Source organism: Lathyrus oleraceus, chromosome 1 (genome assembly GCF_024323335.1).
Source record: "Lathyrus oleraceus cultivar Zhongwan6 chromosome 1, CAAS_Psat_ZW6_1.0, whole genome shotgun sequence".
Lineage (NCBI taxonomy): Eukaryota > Viridiplantae > Streptophyta > Magnoliopsida > Fabales > Fabaceae > Lathyrus > Lathyrus oleraceus.
In genome coordinates, this window is record NC_066579.1 from 364694908 (window position 1) to 364714347 (window position 19440).

The 19440-nt window shown below is 32.9% G+C and overlaps 1 pseudogene; it reads left to right on the top strand.

Moving 5' to 3' along the window:
* The first annotated feature begins 11478 nt into the window (after positions 1 to 11478).
* Positions 11479 to 13343, top strand: LOC127107188 (uncharacterized; annotated as a pseudogene).
* Positions 13344 to 19440: the final 6097 nt, after the last annotated feature.

Below are 19440 nucleotides of genomic sequence, written 5' to 3' on the forward strand. Positions count from 1 at the left end.
GGAGTGTTAAAGAGAAGACGAATATTAACGGCTTGCAAGCTCTTACAGCTTGAGCCTAATATCCGAGATTACGACTGGACATTCCATCCAGGTAATCTTTTTCTTCACGCTTTATTTAGAAAATGATTTGAATATTAAAGAGAAGACGAATATTAACGACTTGCAAGCTCTTACAGCTTGAGCCTAATATTCGGGATTACGACTGGACATTCCATCCAGGTAATCTTTTTCTTCACGCTTTAATTGGAAAATGTCTTGAATAATAAATTAAAATAATCAAAGTATAGGGGTTTGAAAAAATTATTGAAAGTTAAGTTGATGTTGCTTAAGAGCTCATTGTAAGAAGGCCCAAGAGTAAGCCATGTGAGGTTGATGGCGATGCTTAAAAGCAATCGACTTACAAGGGTGTGAAAAAGGGCTCGATACTAAATCGAGAAAAGTATGATTTTTATAGTTTTCAAACGGTTTCGAATGCATGATGCAATTAAAAGAAAAAAACAAATCTATAGTATTAAACAATAATAAAAACTATGAGTAATAAATCATAAACATAAAATAAAATGTTAAAAGAAAAAAAAACTACACATAGGGGTATCGAACCCACTACACTAAAAACCAAGAAACCACTCCTCTCCACCAGGCCACTTATAATTAGTTATCATTTACAATGTCAAATAGGCTTTATAAATCAAGAAAAGATTGGAACAAAAAATTAAAGAAAATAAAACCAAAATAATAATAATAATAAAAATAGACTGTTGGATTACCCCAAAAAAATCCAGCCGCCTGGCTGTTCGATTTTAGAGGTTAGGAATTGGAAATATAAAAAACATTTAACTAAAACCTAAACCAATAAATCACAATAAGCCACATTTGATGACTACTTAAAACTCTCTAAACATTCACTTAATGGAATTTAACAGTCTGTTTTTTTTAAAAAAAGGAATAAAGCATTGAATAAAAAAATAAAGAAAAGAAAAAAGAATGAGGACGCAGACGAACTCAATCGTCCTCCTCTCTCCATCTCGCGCTTCACTCACTTCTCTCAATCTCTCTCAATCTCACAATGCTCTCAACGAATCATCCTCAACCTCAAACTTCACTATTCACTCTCAATCGCTCATCACCTCTCCGGTTCTATCTCGCAATCGCTCATCCTCTTGCTCTCTAACAAATGCTCCAGAAAGATTCAAGCAAAAAAACTCACCTTCGGTGGCGGTAATGACGAGCTTGATGAAGCTTCAAACTCTTCCAACTCTTCAACCAGGTTTTCTTTGATTCTCAGGTTTAGGGTTTTTTCTGTTTGGTAGCTTTTGATTCCGCCTCCGATTAGGTTTTTAGTTTTTTTTCCCCCCCTTTCTCACTGATTTCTTCTTCCTATTTATCCTCTTCAAATTAGGGTTTACAGGATGGCATATGGAGCTCAAAAGAGTATCCTGCAAAACCCCCTTCTGGATGGTCAGGTTTTGGTCGCCCTAATCGATGCTTGGGTTGGAACAGGTACACTGGGTTTTGCTTTCTTCCATATTTTTTGTCCCAATTCCAATTTGGGAACTTTCTTGAATTTTAACGCTTTACTGATTTAATTTGTGTTTACTGCAGTGAAAATCGAAACATTCATGAGTGGTTTGATGTCTTTTTATGGTATCTTGCACAATAGAGCAAAGGCTTCAAGAAGATCAGCATGGGAAGCATTGTTCTTGTTTACATTCCTTACAACATCAGTATCCTTTGCAAGACTTCAAGTAATGATTTTCTTGTATTTGGATTCACAAGCGCAAAACATTCACGGTGTTATCATTTTTTCAGGTGCTATACTATGACGCCCGTCCCTTGCCACTTGACTCTTTGTTGGCTTATTACGCTTAGAAACTCAAATTGGTGCTTGCAAAATCAGAGGACAGAAGTGGCGTGTTGCTGATGGAATCGGGCTTAAGTTTGGACAGTAGGATATGATAGACCAGTCAACAACTGGTTGCAATTCGGAACCCGTAAATTCCATGCAGCAAGGGGAGATTTTGTTATGGTTTTCATTTATGAATTAGTGGTTTAGGGAATGGATTCAGAGATGGTTCTGAATTGAAGTTCTCAAATTTTCGACGAAATTTTGGGTTGTTTAACTTAATTCTGCCAGTTCTGTTTTGGGATGATGGAGAGAAGTAGAAAGTTTTTGGGTCGTAGGTTTGTGAAATGGTTAGCCATTTTGGTTTGAAAAAATGGTTGAGGGACTGTTACGGTAGGTTATCCATTTCATGTTTTCTGAGAGGGAGTTCTGTTAGAATTTTTTTATTGTTATGAGTTTGTTATGTGAATGTGTTAGATGATCCTATTGGAGTTAAGATGAATGGTTATGGTTTAGTCCCTTGTGACTTTCCTTTCTGATATCATGGTATTGTTTTGCATTGAACAGGTGCGGGGAGCTTTTGCCTACCATTGAGTTATGCACTATAGTTGGTCATGTTAACAGGAAACGAATGAGATATGCGTTGGTAGTGTCACATTGAGACTTGGTGGGATATTTCACGAAATGCACTTTCCTTATTGATGCTTTGGTGCAGGCTTCTTTCCTTATGATATGCAGTGCTGATCTGATTTGGCATTGGTTGGATTTTCACGTGGCTTTGGGTGACTTGCTCGGAGGCGAGAATTGCTGCAGAAATGGTGCCAGCTAATGAAAAGTACAAGGTTAGTATCAAAACATTTTGGAACTGAATTTGAAGCTTTTGGATTAAACATTGAATCTTTTGATGACCCTCTGAATTTCCTCTTTCGTGCAGGTTACAATCTTTAGCCAAAGAGCCAAATTTCATAACTTCCTCAAAAGTTTAGTTTCGATTTGCCTTTACACGGATAATAAACTGGCAGCCAACTTTCTTTCCTACCTCTTGTACTAATCGCTTACCGTAAGTAAAAATTAGCCCTTTTTACTGCTGTGAACTTTGGGATCGTTTTAATTATGCCTTAACTATCCGTGTGTTACTCAACGTTGTAGGTTTTGTGTGTACTTGTTGCAAGTTCTGGATGAATATGAACTCTTTTGGATGCTCACAACTATCCCCGCCATGAAGTAAGCACAACTTATACTCAAACTGCATTCCGACCTTCATGACTTGGTGCTTCCAAATGATCTGAACTCAAAACAAACTATGCTTCCTCGAATTTTGCTAATTTATCAACCTTGATAGTTCTTTGTAGGATCTTCGGTAATCTCATGCAAGCCGTCGTCGACTTGTGTTACCAAAGGATTAGCAGCCACTTTGAAGTTAGTTGCCGTTGCCGTAGCAGACACCAAGAAATGCAAACCGCAGGATAAAGGCTTCCGTTTACCGCAAAGGCGAACAGAAAATATACCAATATCATGATGGTCTGTGTGTATGTCAACCAGAATGTCCTTAGAAGCAACTTGCGAAAGTTGAAAATTGACAGTAAAATTGTAGTATCCACAACATTTCCTCACTATGTATTTTTTAATGACAAAGACAGTTGTTGTTTCAGTTCTTGCAACTTAGTTCCATATTGTTGTGTTTTTTTTTTATATAAATGCAATTCTCAACGACTCCCGCATGGCGGCCGGTGATCCTTCATTTCCTTCATCTATGAAATCCATTGCAAGCAGGAGGTTCTGACCGGCATTTCGAGGGTCAGCTGTAAAGAACTCCTAGGTTATTGTATGCCTCTATATTACAGCTACACTTGTGAAGATAATTTAGAATGCTGAGGATATCATCTTTTGCTGGTTTCTTTCTGAAATCTTTCTGCTGGTTCTGTGGCACATATGTACCAACTAGTTGTATGTAATCGCAATTTCTATGTATTTATGTTTCACCCCGGTTCCATAGGTTACTTTGAATGTATGGTATTAATGCATGAATGAGAATCTGGTTGAACCTTGATTTGATTTGAACTTGGTTAAAGGGTTGATAAAAATGTAATAAGAATGGTTGTAACTTGGTTTATGGAAATGAAAATGGATATGGATTTTGGATATGGATTTAAAAAATAGAGTTGGGTTATTGGATATTTGATTGTAAAAATGGATATGGATCTTTAGGAATAAACCAAGACTGGTCTAAATATCAATTTAAATAATAATAACAAATCAGCAAAAACCAAATTAAAAATCAAATTAATCTATAATTCATTAAAATTACTTTGATATCAACTCTAACATTCATTTGGAAATTAAAATCAATTAGAGTTTGAATCATTAGTAAAATAAACAATTAAGATTAAATTGAAATTTGGATTTAAACTTAATTTCGAAATTAAAATCAAATTGAAAGTTTAAAAAAAAGTCAAATAATAAAAATCCATTTTGTAATAAAAAAAACACCATGATCAAGAAGCTAGATAATGACCCATGTCTATCAATAAAAAAAATGGATTTGGGAATGAATGTATGCAAATGAATTTTAGGCCGAGTGCCAAATAAAAATAAAAAATTCAGGACCAAAATCGGGGTATGACAGTACTTATTTTTCATACCTCTTGAACACCTTAAATGCATCACTTTTCTGCACTAAAAAGAGTGTCCAAGAAAATCTAGAAAAATCATTAACAATAATTAAAGCATATACATTACCTCTGAAGCTTCTAGTTCTTTATGTACCAAACAAGTTCATATGCAATAGTTGAAGTGCCCTTGTAGTAGATACCATATTATTTGGTTTGAAAGTTAATTTGGTTTGCTTTCCCTTTTGACAAGCATCTCATAATTTATCTTTGACAAACTTTATCTTAGGCAAATCAATGACAAGATCTTACTTGACTAGTTTGTTTAAATGTTCCATATGAATATGGAAAACTCTTGTATGCCAAATCCATGCGTCATTTTACTTTCAAAGATAAATTATCTAAATAAATCATTAAAATGTTATTAACTTTTTACCTTTGAGTTTTACCTCACGAGTGGCTTCGTCTTCAATCAAGCATTCATCCTTGGTGAACTTGATTTTGAAGCCTTTTTCACAAAGTTGTCCTATACTTAGAAGATTGTGCTTTAGTCCTTCAACATAAAGAACATCTTCAATGGATATGAAAGATGGTGTTCAAACTTTCCTTATGCCAATAATATTTCCTTTGTTTGTTGTCTCCATAAGTGACATATCTCTTCGCTTTTAGGACTAGAGATGAAAATTTATTGTTATCACCCGTCATATGCGTAGAACGACCACTATCGAGATACTATAGATTTGTAGTGGTTTTCAAGCATACCTCTTAATATTCATCATGATAATTGTGTGATGCCATCAAAGCAATATTTTCACATTCTTCACTTTCCGAGTCGGATGATGAACTTACTTCATTGTTTTACCATGCAATGTAGGCTCTTTTGGATTTTGTCTATTTTCTAGTTTTGAAGTCTCCCTTCTTGGTGAGTTTTGAACAATCTGTCTTTATATGTTTTTGCTTTCCACATTCATAGTAAGTTACATTTTGTGTTGAATTGGAAGCATCCTTTTTCCTAAAAAAAATCTTTCTTTTTGCATAATTCAAGGATTTTTCATTATTTCCAAATAACTTACCAAGTCTTTTTACAAGGAGCACGAAGTTTTTATCTTCTTCCGGAGCATCATCTTCTTGTTCTTCTTTTGAGTCAACTTTCAAAGCAATGTCTTTGGATTTTTTCTCTTGATCCTCATGCTTTTCAATTATTCCAAGTTCAAGTTCATGCTCTTGAAGTTTTTCGAACAAGGATGCGGACGTCATGGTAGAAATACTTTTATTTTCCAATATTATCGTCACCCTTGTTTTCCATTCCCTGGTTAAAGACCTAAGCACTTTAAGATTAAGATCATCGTTAGTAAAAGTCTTACTGAGAGAAATCAAGTGATTGGTCAAGTGTAAAAATCTCTTTTGGAATGCAAGAGTTGATTCTCCGGGATGCATTCTAAACAACTTAACTCTTGACTCGAAGTATCAATCTAGATCTCTTTATTTCAGCGGTTCCTTCATGCATTTCTACTAATGTATCCCATATTTTCTTTGTCGTTATACATTGAGAGAAATGAAATAATTCATCCATGTTAACTGCACTTTGAGGTATGATGATTGATTTCTTGTCGTAAAGGACTTTTTTCTTATCATCTTCATCCTATGAACTTTTAATTTTTGATGTCCCAACACCATTGACAACACTTGTAGGAGCAAATGAACCATTCTCCAAAGCATCCTATACTTCCTCTCCTTATGCTTCCAAGTGAGCCTTCATGCGAATTTACCAAAAATCAAAATATTCACCAGAAAACAGTGGAGGTTTATTGATGTTGCCACCATACTTGAAAACTAGATTTGCGGAAGCCATACTAGATCTTTAGGAACATGTTACCTATAACTTTCTCTGATGCCAATTGTAAGTGTAAAGTGCACCTAAGAGGGGGTGAGCTAGATACTTTGATCGATTTTTGGTTTTAATGAAGTATTACTTTAACTTTCTGGTTTGATGATGTTTAGAAAGTTGTAAAATGCAGAAAATTAAAGAACATTGGAGATATACTCTTGTTTCCCTCACAATCTGAGTGTACTTCAGTCCCCTTACACAATAAGAGATTTCATTAGTGTTAGAACCTTGTACAAGTATATCCTAGCCTCTATACATAAGTCACTAACTTAATCAATAAGTAACATTCCCTTATGATTTGATAAAGTAGAAAAAGAGAACAATCCTCCATTTTACACTCTCTTGTTTCCAACAATCCTGGACAACAAGGTATACACAAATCTGAGTTTTATACGAGAAGTTAAAGTTGGATGATATGTATCAATCTCTTGAATTAATCTTCCCTTTCAAGTATACAATTCACAAATATATTACACAAGTGCTCAGAACACATATGATGAAACTTTTTTATTTATGCAATTAAAATGAATGCAGGAAGTTTCACTCAAAAGTTTAAGAGACAAGGCACTTGTTTTTGAAAGATGAGAAAATTATGTTTGAATTATAATGAAAGAGGTGAGCTTTCAAAATCTTAAACCTTAGGTATTTATACATGCATCATACCTGTAGGAATGAGTATAATACCATGAATCAATGTCTTAGTTGGTAGATGAAAATTAGAATATGTTGGAATCGGTTTTTTAACAAAAAAGTGCCACCGCTTCAAGTGTAACTGGTTAACACATAATCTAAATTGGTTACAACTGAAGTATTTTCACAAAAATTGAAATTTTTTCGTTTGTCTAACTAGTTAACAGGTTTTGGTTAACCGGTTAACATGTTAACCCGTTAACAGAAACTGCTTAACATGTTACACCTGATGCATTTTTTTTAAAAAGTAAAAATTTCTATCTTGTAACCGGTTAATGACATTGTGTAATCAGTTACACCTAATATAAAAATGAAAAATACTTTAATTACCGTGATTATGCACAACCACAGTTTACCAAAAAGAGTTTTATGCATCAAGATGAAATGATTATGATAATTTTGAGCACTATGATAAAAGACATGATCAAATTACAACTTGTACCTTAATGAAGTGTTCATTCTCCTAAGTTCCAAGAATGTCTTGACAATACTTCTTGAGATATAAGTCTTGATACCACAACTTGAGTAATGGAGCTTTTTCTCATCCTTTGATGATGCATATGAATTTATGAAACTATACTTGTCTTCATCAAAACACAATGCCGGAGAAGCTTGACTTTACAAATTTGACTCTGAAGGTGATCCAACCTCTGAAGGTGGTTCAACTTCTAAAGGTGGTTCAACCTATGAAGGTGGAACTTCTTAAGGTAGATCCTCTAAAGATGGTCCAGCCTCTGAAGGTGGAACTTTTGAAGGTGAAGCTTCTGAAGGTGGTCCTGTTTCTGAAGGTTTCCAGAGGCCACAGAGATTTAGACATATACCAAGCAGACTTACAGATTTTGAGTTGCTACAAGATACTGAGTTTAATTCTGAAATAGAAGTCATATAGAGTACCATGATATTGGACTCTAAACTTGTCAGCATCAATGAGGCTCTCAAGAAGAAGGTGTGGGTGAATTCCATGAAGGAATGGCTTGAGGCCATTGAAAGAAACAAGACATGGCAATTGATTATTCTACCTTAGGAACAAGAAATCCATCAGTGTAAGATGGATTTTCAAGATAAACCTGAAGCCCGATGGTTCAGTTGCTAAGCATAAACTAAGGTTAATAGCTAGAGGATTTCTACAAAAGTATGGTTTACACTACTTTGAAGTGTTTGGACATGTAGCTAGACATGAAACCATAAGGTTGGTTATTGTTATAGTTGCAAATAGGAATTGTTCTCTGATGCATTTATATGTAAAGTCAGCTTTTCTAAATGGCCCATTACAAGAAGAATTTTATGTGTTACAACCTCTTGGATTTGTGAAAGAGAACAAAGAAGGGATGGTGTACAAGCTGCATAAAGCCTTGTACAAGTTGAAACAAGCTCCAAGGGCTTGGAATCTGAAGATTGATTCATTTCTCAAGGATCTGAGATTCAAAAAATGTGAAATTGAGTATGGTGTGTATGTGCAACACACTTATAAAGGCAATGTGATTATGGTGTGTCTTTAGGTAAATGATATACTTCTGACAGAGAGTGATACTTCTGAGATAAACAAGTTCAAGAAGGCGTTGATGAATGCATTTGATATGGCTGACCTTAGAAATATGGTATATTTTATAAGGATGGAGATTTTGCATTATGAGAAGGGAATTATTATGCATCAAGTGAAGTATGAACTTGAGTCGCTGAAGAGATTTAAGCTATTAAATTATAAGTAAAAGGAACTTTGAGGCATGTAATTTTGTTTTTATATCGAGTGTAAGATGTTGTTGAGTTGATATGTTACTCAGACTCTGGCTGGTGTGGGGACAGAGTAAACAGAATAAGCATTACATGATACATGTTTATGTATATGGGAGCCCCAATTTTTTGGTGTTCCAAGAAGAAACCAGTGGTTGCATTGTCAAGAAGTTTAATATATAGTTGGTGTTTTGCCAACTTCTCAAGTGGTTTGGCTAATGAATTTGTTGCAGGAACTAAAGTTCAAGGTAAGCAAACCAGTCAAGTTGATGATGAATAACAAATATGCCACAAGTCTTGCTAAGAACCCAATGTTGCATGGAAGAAGCAAGCATATTGATACCAAGTACCATTTTCTGCATAAACAGGTTCAAAATGGAGTACTTGACGTTGTTCATGTCAGCATTGAGACGCAACTTGCAGATGTGTTGACCAAGGCAATCAAAACCAAACACTTCATCAATTTGACGGATGAAATTGGTTATGTGGATTTTTTGACTTGAATATGAATTAAGGGATGATGTTAAATGTAATTCATATTAAGGTTAGTTGCATTTCAGGTGAGTTTACGTGTGAATTTGAGTGTTTATATAAAAACAAATGAAATTGCATTTGTAGTTTTGTAACGAAAATTTTAAATTAAAAATGTTAGCTACAAAATTCCTCTCTCTCTCTCTCTCTCTCTCTCTCTCTCTCTCTCTCTCTCTCTCTCTCTCTCTCTCTCTCTCTCTCTCTCTCTCTCTCTCTCTCTCTCTCTCTCTCTCTCTCTCTCTCTCTCTCTCTCTCTCTCTCTCTCTCTCTCTCTCTCTCTCTCTCTCTCTCTCTCTCTCTCTCTCTCTCTCTCTCTCTCTCTCTCTCTCTCTCTCTCTCTCTCTCTCTCTCATTATTTTTCATCTTCTTTATTTTCTTATGCATTTTTAATGAAGATTCATTATTGAACTCTAATAATGAAAAAATAACAAACTTAGTGGGTAGAAAACGAAAAGACCCTTCATTTTTAAATTCTCAAATGATAATTAGCTATAAACTAATTTATTGTACTCACCAAACAAATATATGTAATGGTATTATTAAGCGACACATTTAATAGTTCAATAAATATATTTAGGGTCAGTTTGTTTTAGCTTTAAACAAATGGATTTTTTTTTTGTATTTTTGAAAATGGATGTGACAAAAATATTTTTCAAAATATTACAAGTTTTTTTAAATTTATTTTTTATAAATTAAAAGATTAATTTTGATATACTATAACATAAACCTACATTATTGAAGATTAAAGTATAGTTAAAATCATCGTTTTTTCAAAAAGTTCTATTTCAAAAATGATTTTTATGAAAAATTATTTGAAATAACTTATTTTTAAAATTTTGATATCCAAAAAAAATTCGATAAAATGATGAAATACCTAAAATAATATTTTAAAAATAATTATTAAATCAAATTTTCATTTAAAAGTTTTATGAAAAATTTCTTTTTAAAATTTCTTTTACATCAAAATACATTATACTATAAAAATCATTAAAAAAAGTCAAAACAAACTTACCCTTAATAACATGAAGATGAATTTATCTTTAAGAACACAAATTTCTCTCAATATGCGTATATAAATACGAATGAAGGGAGTATTTTTTTTGTTGACACAATGAAGGGAGTATATTACATTCAATAATTGCTACCGACATTTGTGAGATGACAAGAAAAAACAAGCCAAATTAAATTCAAAAGGTGAGAGTGGGAACAATAAGATGACATTATAATTGAGAGGGTGACACTACAAAGCTAATGGTACTAGTTTGTTATTTCAAGGTCCTTCTAGTCCCTTATAGACGTTACCGCAGGTTCCATTGTTTCTTTACACATACCAACACATACCAACATGTTTGGTTTTATGGTGGTGTTGCTAATTGAAATTCTATTATATAGGTCACATTAAAATGTTATTTCAAGGTTGATTTATTTTGTAGGGAGAGTAAAAAGTTGGATCATTTTTATTCAAACTAAGTTTAATATCTTTTTATCTTAGGTTAACTTCAAAGTTCATTTTGATATTTTAATTTAAAAATTATTTATATTAATTTTTAATATTTTAAAATATGGTATGCAAGGACGGAGGTATTAAGAAGAAATGGTGGGTCCATGCCCCTACCATATTCTTCCTTTGATTAATATTTAATAATATAAATAATATATTAATAATTTAATATCCTAAAAATTAGAAAGAAAAGTTAATAATGTCCTCACTTAATAAAATAATTCGGAATATCACACACACATCCATATGCATTTAAAATAAATTTTTTAAATAAAATTAAAAAACTTAACTCCTATTTTTTTTTCATATTCCTATTAATTCTCTTTTATTCTTTCCAAATAGAAACAAACAACTTTTCATATTCTTCTTTCTTCCACTCCTTATTCTCCCACTACAAAGTGTCTTTCTGTTTCTAAGTTCTTCTCCATTGTTGATCTTTTAAAAGGTAAATTTTTTAATTTTAATCGTTAGGAATTTATAATTTATTTTTATTATTGTAGTAAGAGTAAAAAATATATTATAACTTTATTAAGCTTGAGATTGTGTTAATGACAGAAAATTTATTTTTAGAGTTTTGTAGTGTTTGTTTAAAATTGTTGTATTTGTGTCAATTTTATAGTATTATTATGAATTTTCTGAATATGATTTTAATTGTGATTTTTTGTTTTGTTTTTAGTAATAAATAATGGAAAAATATTTCAAAAGAAAAGCAATAGAGCAATCATCAACTCCTAATCCTCAAAAATCTAATGAACGTCCAAGCCCCAAACTAGATCCTCCCATGAAAAAAGGTTTTTGCAGTTTGAATTAGAAAAAACTTCCTAATGATCCTGGTTTAAGGCCAAAAATGTCAGATAATCATCCAAGTGATAGAGATGAAATTAGAATATATTATTTTCAAAAGGGTCCTTGTCAACCAAAAGAAATTTTTTAAGCACAAAGAAAGTTTGGAGATACCTTTCATAAGTTTAATTCGGATTGGTATTTAAAATATGGTAGTTGGTTGGAATATAGTCAAAGTGAGGATGTTGCATATTGTTTATGTTGTTATCTTATGAGGTCACATCTTGAAGAACATAAAGGTTGTGGTGATGCCTTTATAACATAAGGTTTTACAAATTGGAAAAAAAGTGAAAGGTTTCGAGTTCATCTTGGAGATGTAAATAGCTCTCATAATCAAGCATGGAGAAATTGTCAAGCTCTAAAGAAACAAAAGCAACACATTGAAGGTGTCTTGTGTAAACAATCCAATCAAGTTAAAGATGACTTTCGAATTCATTTGACAGGTATGATTGATTGCATTCGATATTTATTAGCACAAGGTTTAGCTTTTCGTGGTAATGAAGAGTCAATTTCATCCAGAAATAAGGGGAATTTTCTTGAACTTATGAATTTTCTTGTTAACCATAATGAAGATATTTATAAAGTTTGGAAAAATTGTCGTGGAAATCTTAAGTTAACATCTCCTGATATTCAAAAGGATATTGTTAAAGCTGCTGCAACGGTCACTACTCAAGTTATACTGGATGATCTTGGAGATGATTTATTTGCTATTTTAATTGATGAAACTCGTGATATCTCAATGAAGGAGCAAATGGTTGTGGTTATACGTTATGTAAATAATGAAGGAAAATTTATTGAGCGTTTTCTTGGTATTGTTCATGTTTCAAATACTAATGCTCTAACATTGAAATCGGGTTTGGAGTCATTATTTGTAAAATATATATTAAGTTTGTCAATGACACGTGGACAAGGCTATGACGGAGCAAGTAATATGCAGGGTGAATACAATGGTCTAAAAAGCTTGATTTTTAAAGAGAATTGTTCTGCATTTTTATTCATTATTTTGCCTATCAACTCCAATTAGCTCTTGTGACATTAGCAAAAAAGCATTCTAAAATTTCTTTATTTTTTAATTTGGTTGCTAATTTGTATAATATTGTTGGAGCATCATGTAAGCGCCGAGATATTCTTCGTGAAAGTCAAGCTACAAAGGTGAAACACGCATTGGAACATGGAGAAATCTCTAGTGGGTGTGACTTGAATCAAGAAATGACAATTAAGAAGGCTGGGGAAACAAGATGGATCTCACATTATGGTACATTACTTAGTATAGTTTCTCCATTCTCTTCTATGATTGATGTGCTAGAAATGGTTGAGGAAGATGCAACAAATTTAGATAAAAAAGGTGAAGCACTAATGCTGATGAATTATATGCAATATTTTGAATTTATTTTCATCTTGCACTTGATGAAAATAGTTTTAGGAATTACACATGATTTATCTCAATCATTACAAAGAAGTGATCAAGATATTGTAAATGCTATTAAGTTAGTAAAAGTGTCCAAAATAAGGCTACAAGCTATAAGAGATAATGGTTGGGATTCTTTGTTGAATGATGTTTCATTATTTTGTGAGCATAATGATATTGACATTCTAGATATGGATGACACTTTTCAACTGACACAAAAAAAGTCAAAGAGAAAAATGGAGAAAGTATCTAATTTACACCATTTTCAAGTTGGATTGTTTTATGAAGTGATTGATTGACAACTTCAAGAGTTGAACAATCGTTTTACATAAGTGAATATTGAGTTGCTCCTTTGTGTAGCTTGTTTAAGTCCAAGAGATTCATTTTCTGCATTTGATAAGGAGAGGTTGATTCGTTTAGCTCAATTTTATCCTTCAGAGTTTTCTCAAGTTGAATTATTGACACTAGATTGTCAGCTTGAAAACTATTTCTTAGATGTATGCTCTGATAGTGAATTTTCAAAATTATAGGGGATTGATGATCTTTCTATCAAGCTCGTAGAGACCAAAAAACATGTTGTGTACCCGTTGGTATATTTGCTTTTAAAGTTATCTCTGATATTACCGATGACAACTGCAACAGCTGAAAGAGTTTTCTCTGCTATGAATATTATCAAGAATCGAATGCGAAATCACATGAGTGATGATTGGTTAAATGATTGCTTAGTTACTTACATTGAGAGAGATATTTTTGTTGATGTTGAAAATGAGAAAATCATTCAACATTTTCAAAACATGAAAAATCGTAGAGAACAATTATAATTTATATTTATATTTTTGAAAATGAAATGTTATATTTATATTAACCCTACTACTCAAAATTTCTGACTCCGTCCTTAGTGGTCTGTTAATTTTTTTTATCTAATTAATGATGAAAAAATATTCAAAAATCAATTATTAAATTCGCCGTTAATTATAAAAATAATAATAATATATTTTAAAGAATTAAGAAATTAATATGGATAACTTTTAAATTAAAAAAAAAACAAAATAAGTCACAAAATTGATATACAGCCAAAAAAAGAAAATATTAAACCTTCAAACCAGTAGTGTTTAGATCCTATGAGTTGTATGAGTTGTATTAAGGCCTAATAGAATGGGTTGAAATGCCTATTATATATTCTTGTTTATTAATAATAAACTATGTAAGAAAAATTGTTATTTTAACATTCAACAAAAATACTTTCTACATCAAAATTCTATAAAAAAAATTAATAAATCACTAATATATTAAATAAAAATAAAAGAGACTATAAAATATTGAGGGGACATGACTCAGTGAAACCATATATAAAGAATAGTTAGTATTCTAAACAAAATATGGTACCCATGGTGACGTGAGTGAGCTAACGCCTCTCAATCGGAGTTATGACCAAATACGTTTAGAGAGAAGGAACATAAATTTATTTTAAAGAGAGAAGCTTCTTCATACATCTATGGACACTTCAATTCTAGGTGATCCAAATTCTATGGTTAATTATTTTTAAAATAACTTAATAGCCGGTTTGATAATTAATGATTTAGAGAGTATTTTGTTTGTCAATGATAACTTATATTATCATTTTATTAGTGGCCGATTATCATTTTCTAAATTATTCTTTTATAAGGGATGTATAAATTTCATTTCTACCACTCATTTTCAATACCAAATTTTTATGGTGAAGGATTTATTTGATTGAGGGTTTTTAAAGCAAAGGGAGAGGAAGAGTTTTTAAATATATTTGTTTGGTTTTTTTTATAAAGGTAGGGGAGTAAAATTCTTCTCAAACTCACTTTTTCTCTCTAAAGTTAGAAGAATTTGGAGGGGGAGGAAATATTCATTCATTATAATTTTATTATACTCCGTATTTTATTTTCAGTTATTTTTTTAATTTAAAGATTGTCTTTATTGAATTTTTAAAGATTAGATTTTCTCAAGGGATGTACACGAGTTGGGTTGAATCGGGTTTGACCTAATCAGTTACCCAATCCGTTCAAATTTAAATGGGTTGGATCCGTTGTCCAACCCATAATTTCATTGTCAAAACCGACTCGTTCTTTAATGGATTGAGTTGGATTGGATTTGCGGGTTGTGTTTCAAATGAAAAATATATTTTTTATGATTTTTTTGTCGGTTTTAAACAAAATGTAACACAATTCAATATAATCATACTCATTTATAACACTCAATTTCAATGAAATATAGCATATAATATCTAATAAAATTCATCAACACGACATAACACTTTATAATAGTATAAAATTCAACAAGACATGTTAGTTCCATAAAATACATAAGTAAGAAATGATACAAAAGAAAATAAGAAACAACATTTAAATCTTATAATTACATAAACTCATTGGGCTATTAGTATTATTGATGGAGAATAAAATATTTTGGAAAAATTATGGTTATTAGTGAGTTATTAATTTATATTTTTATTTAAAATAATAATAAAAATAATATAAAAAAATTACTAAAGCCACATCAATGGGTTGGGTCAACGGGTCCGTGGGTTACAAAACTCAAACCCGATACCCGAACCAAAACTATATGGGTTGGGTTGGGTATACCCATAAATGAATAGGTTCAGGTAATTTATGGGTTAGGTTGGTTTAGATCAGCGGATCCGTGGATCGACCCGCACCCATGAACACCCCTAGTTTTTTCTATGTTATTTTTCATTCAAAAATTCACACTTCTTTTGTCTTCCACAATAAGATTGATGTCTATATATTGTTGCTCTCAAGTGAGTTTTATTATTTTTTATTGTTTTTTCATTCTATTCCATCTTATTCCATATATTGTTGACTTTTTTTTATTTCACTTTGTTATTCATTGTTACTATTTCCTGTAACGATGGATTTTTTATTTTTTGTTGTCAAAATTTATATTTTGTGTGTTGTTATTATTTTATGTTACATAGATTTGTTGATTTTCCGTTTTCTAATTTTTTTTTCAAAATCTATATGTTTAGTTTGTTATTATTCCATTGGATCGTTGATTTTTTTATGTCAAAATTTATATGTTGTTCGTTGTTACTATTCCTTGTTAGGGTGAATTTTATTTTTCTATTAAAATTTATTTGTTGTAGGTTGTTACTCTTTTATGTTATGGTGATTTGTTGATTTTTACTTTTCGGATATTTTTTTGGTCAAAATTTATATGTCAATGTTTCTATTAATAGCTACCAAGGGCTGATGAGGTAATTGGAACACTAGTTCACCGCCAGTCGCCACAGGAAAATGCCCACCGTTAACCTATTAAACATTCACCAAAGTTCGTCAGAATCGCTGAGGGACTACCTCGCACGCTTTAATGAGTCACCATCAAGGTTGTCCCTCTGAACCAAGAAATGTTTGTGGGGGTGTTCCAAAATGGACTCAAGGCGGGACACTTCAATGAATCTCTCGCCCAAAGATCGAACCCCACACTGGCTAAAGTAGTCGCCAGAGCGGAGTGCTACATCAAAGGTGAAGAAAGCAATGCAGAAAAGAAGGCTTGCGTCCTAAAGGAACACATTCCTAACGATGAGAGCTCTCATCCCTCGAGGAAAAATAGTTACACCTCACTAGTGAAGGACAAGTTTGCGTTCAAAAGAGTGGGGAAGGGGGAAGAAAGTTTTGTGCCCTTAAACACCCTCCGAGAACAGATCTGGTGCGAGGTACTTCACTTGCACAACATTCCAACATTGCCTGCCCCCAAGGCTGAGGTAATGGTAACTGAGCCTGAAAGGTGGTGTAAGTACCATAGGATAAAGGGACATCATATTGATGACTGCTACCACCTTAAGAAGGAAATAGATAAGCTAATATATGAGGGGCACTTTAAGAAATATGTAAAGGGTGATTCTTCCAACCCAATGGAGAGACATAACCCATGCAGGCAGGAAGGTACCACAAGCCCTAGGCCGAACATAGCAAAGGAAGCATCCCAAGGTGAGGGCAGCAAAGTGACACGTCATACCCTTAACACCATTGAGAAGAACGATACTTGGGAGTTGGTTTATTTACCATATGGAAAGAAGCCAATTGGTATGAAATGGGTGTTCAAAGTGAAGGAAAATCCCAAGGATGAGATAATCAAGCATAAGGCTCGATTGATGGCTAAGAGATTTTTGTAAAGAGAATGTATAGACTTTGAAGAGGTATTTGTACCACTTACTAGGATTGAAACAATTAGGCTTGTTGTTAGTATAACAAATAACCACAATTGACACATCTACCAAATGGACGTCAAATCTGCATTTTTGAACGGACCACTTGAAGAGGAGGTATATGTAGGACAACCCCTGGTTTTGTTGTGAGAAACCAAGAGCTGAAGCTCTACAAGTTGAAGAAGGCATTATATGGTTTGAAGCAAGCTTCAATAGCTTGGAATAAAAGAATAGATGACTTCCTAAAGGATGTTGGCTTTAAAAAGTGTGTATATGAAGAGGAATACAAGTGAATGGGTGATTATCCTTTGTCCATACGTAGACGACTTGTTGATAATGGGCAGCAACGGAAAATGTATTTCAAATTTCATGAGTGAACTTCTAAAAGACTTTGAGATGACCAACCTTGGCCTCATGATATGCTTCCTTGGTATTGAGCTCCGCAAGTTCAAAAGAGGATTGCCCATGCACCAAAGAAGGTATGCTCTTGAGATATTAAAGAAGTTTGAAATGGAGCATTATAATATTGTCATTACTCTAGCTGAACCAAGGCTGTAGTTGTCTAAGAATGAGGATGAGCAAGATGTTGATCCAACTAATATAAGAGGTTGATTGGATCCTTGTGTTACATGTGCAATACGCGACTGAACTTGGCGTTTAGTGTCAGTATTATGAGTAGATTCATGGGGAGACCAAAGGTGTCTCACTTGGTAGAAGTCAAGAGGATCCTAAGATATGTGAAAGGTTATGTTGGTTGCGGAATTCTCTTTCTTGCAGCGGATACAGGCAGAAAATGAAATTTTCTCGTTTTTCTCGATTCCAATTGGTGCGGAGATAAAGATGATCAAAAATTTACACTTGAATACATATTTATGTTCGGTGCAACACCAATCTCATGGTCTTCGAAGAAGGGACTGGTAGTTTCACTCTCATCTTGTGAGACCGAGTACATTGTCGCTTCTTTATATGTGTGTCAAGTTGTGTGGCTTATGAATCTATTGGAGGAGTTGAGAAGTAGTGTGGGTGAGGTTATTACAGTCTTGGTTGATAATGTTTTCGCAATTAATCTTGCTAAGAACCCAATTGCACATGGGAGGAGCAAACATATTGACATGAGGGTTCACCACTTGAGGGAACTTATTAGTGAAGGAAGGTTACGATTGGGATATTGCAGAAGTGAAGATCAAGTGGTTGATTTGTTAATTAAGGGAGTTGCAAATGATGTTTTCAAGAGGTTGAAGATGAACATGAGCATGGAAGACTTGGAGCACTTGAGTTAAGGTGGTGCGTTGAAAGTTATAATGGTAATTCAAGTGTTGTAACCTGTTAACACGGGGGTGTTAACAGGTTACATCAATGCCATAAACACATCTAAAGTAATAGAATAGTGAAGTTTTCGTAGGAGTAACCGGTTAAAATTAGATGTTAACTGGTTACCACTGAATAGGATTTAATCCATTATCAGTTGTAACCGGTTACAAGCCCGAGTTTTTCCTTTTTATGTTATTTCACTTGTTTGTTTTAGATCCAATTGTATTGTAACCTTTGTATAAATGTATAAGATGCATTCTCATCCTAGGTTAATGTAGTAATCACTTATCACCCTTAATTCTCTCTCTCTCTCTCTCTCTCTCTCTCTCTCTCTCTCTCCATCTCTCTCTCTCTCCACATTCCAATTCTTTCCATCTTTGTTCACCAATCTTATGGTTCAAAGTTCCAACAAACCCATTAAAAATTTTTAAAACAATATGATGCTAACTTGTGCGTATGTAGTCTAGCAACAACTAAAAAACTAAAAAACTTATTTATATGTAATTACTACTAACAACTTCCATTATCCTAATATCGAAAAAAGGAGAAAGAGGCACACAAATTTAATTCAAATAATGGTGGATTTTTTTTATTAATTGCTCACTTATTTGTTAGGGGATCATTTTTATTATTTGTCTCAGATTTCTAAAAAGTCAGGATCGACCCTGATTGTAACAACCAAAGCACAATACATATTTCTATATATCCAATTTTTGACAAATGAACAAAGGACATCGATATGAATTGTCGTATCATTTGAGACATTTTTTACAATGTTGTCTAAACTAGGGATTTAATATTGCATTTGAATTCACTCTAGTTTGAGAGGAGTGTAATTATATTCTTTTTGTCATGGTGAGAATCAGATATCAAGCTATTGTATTAACTTG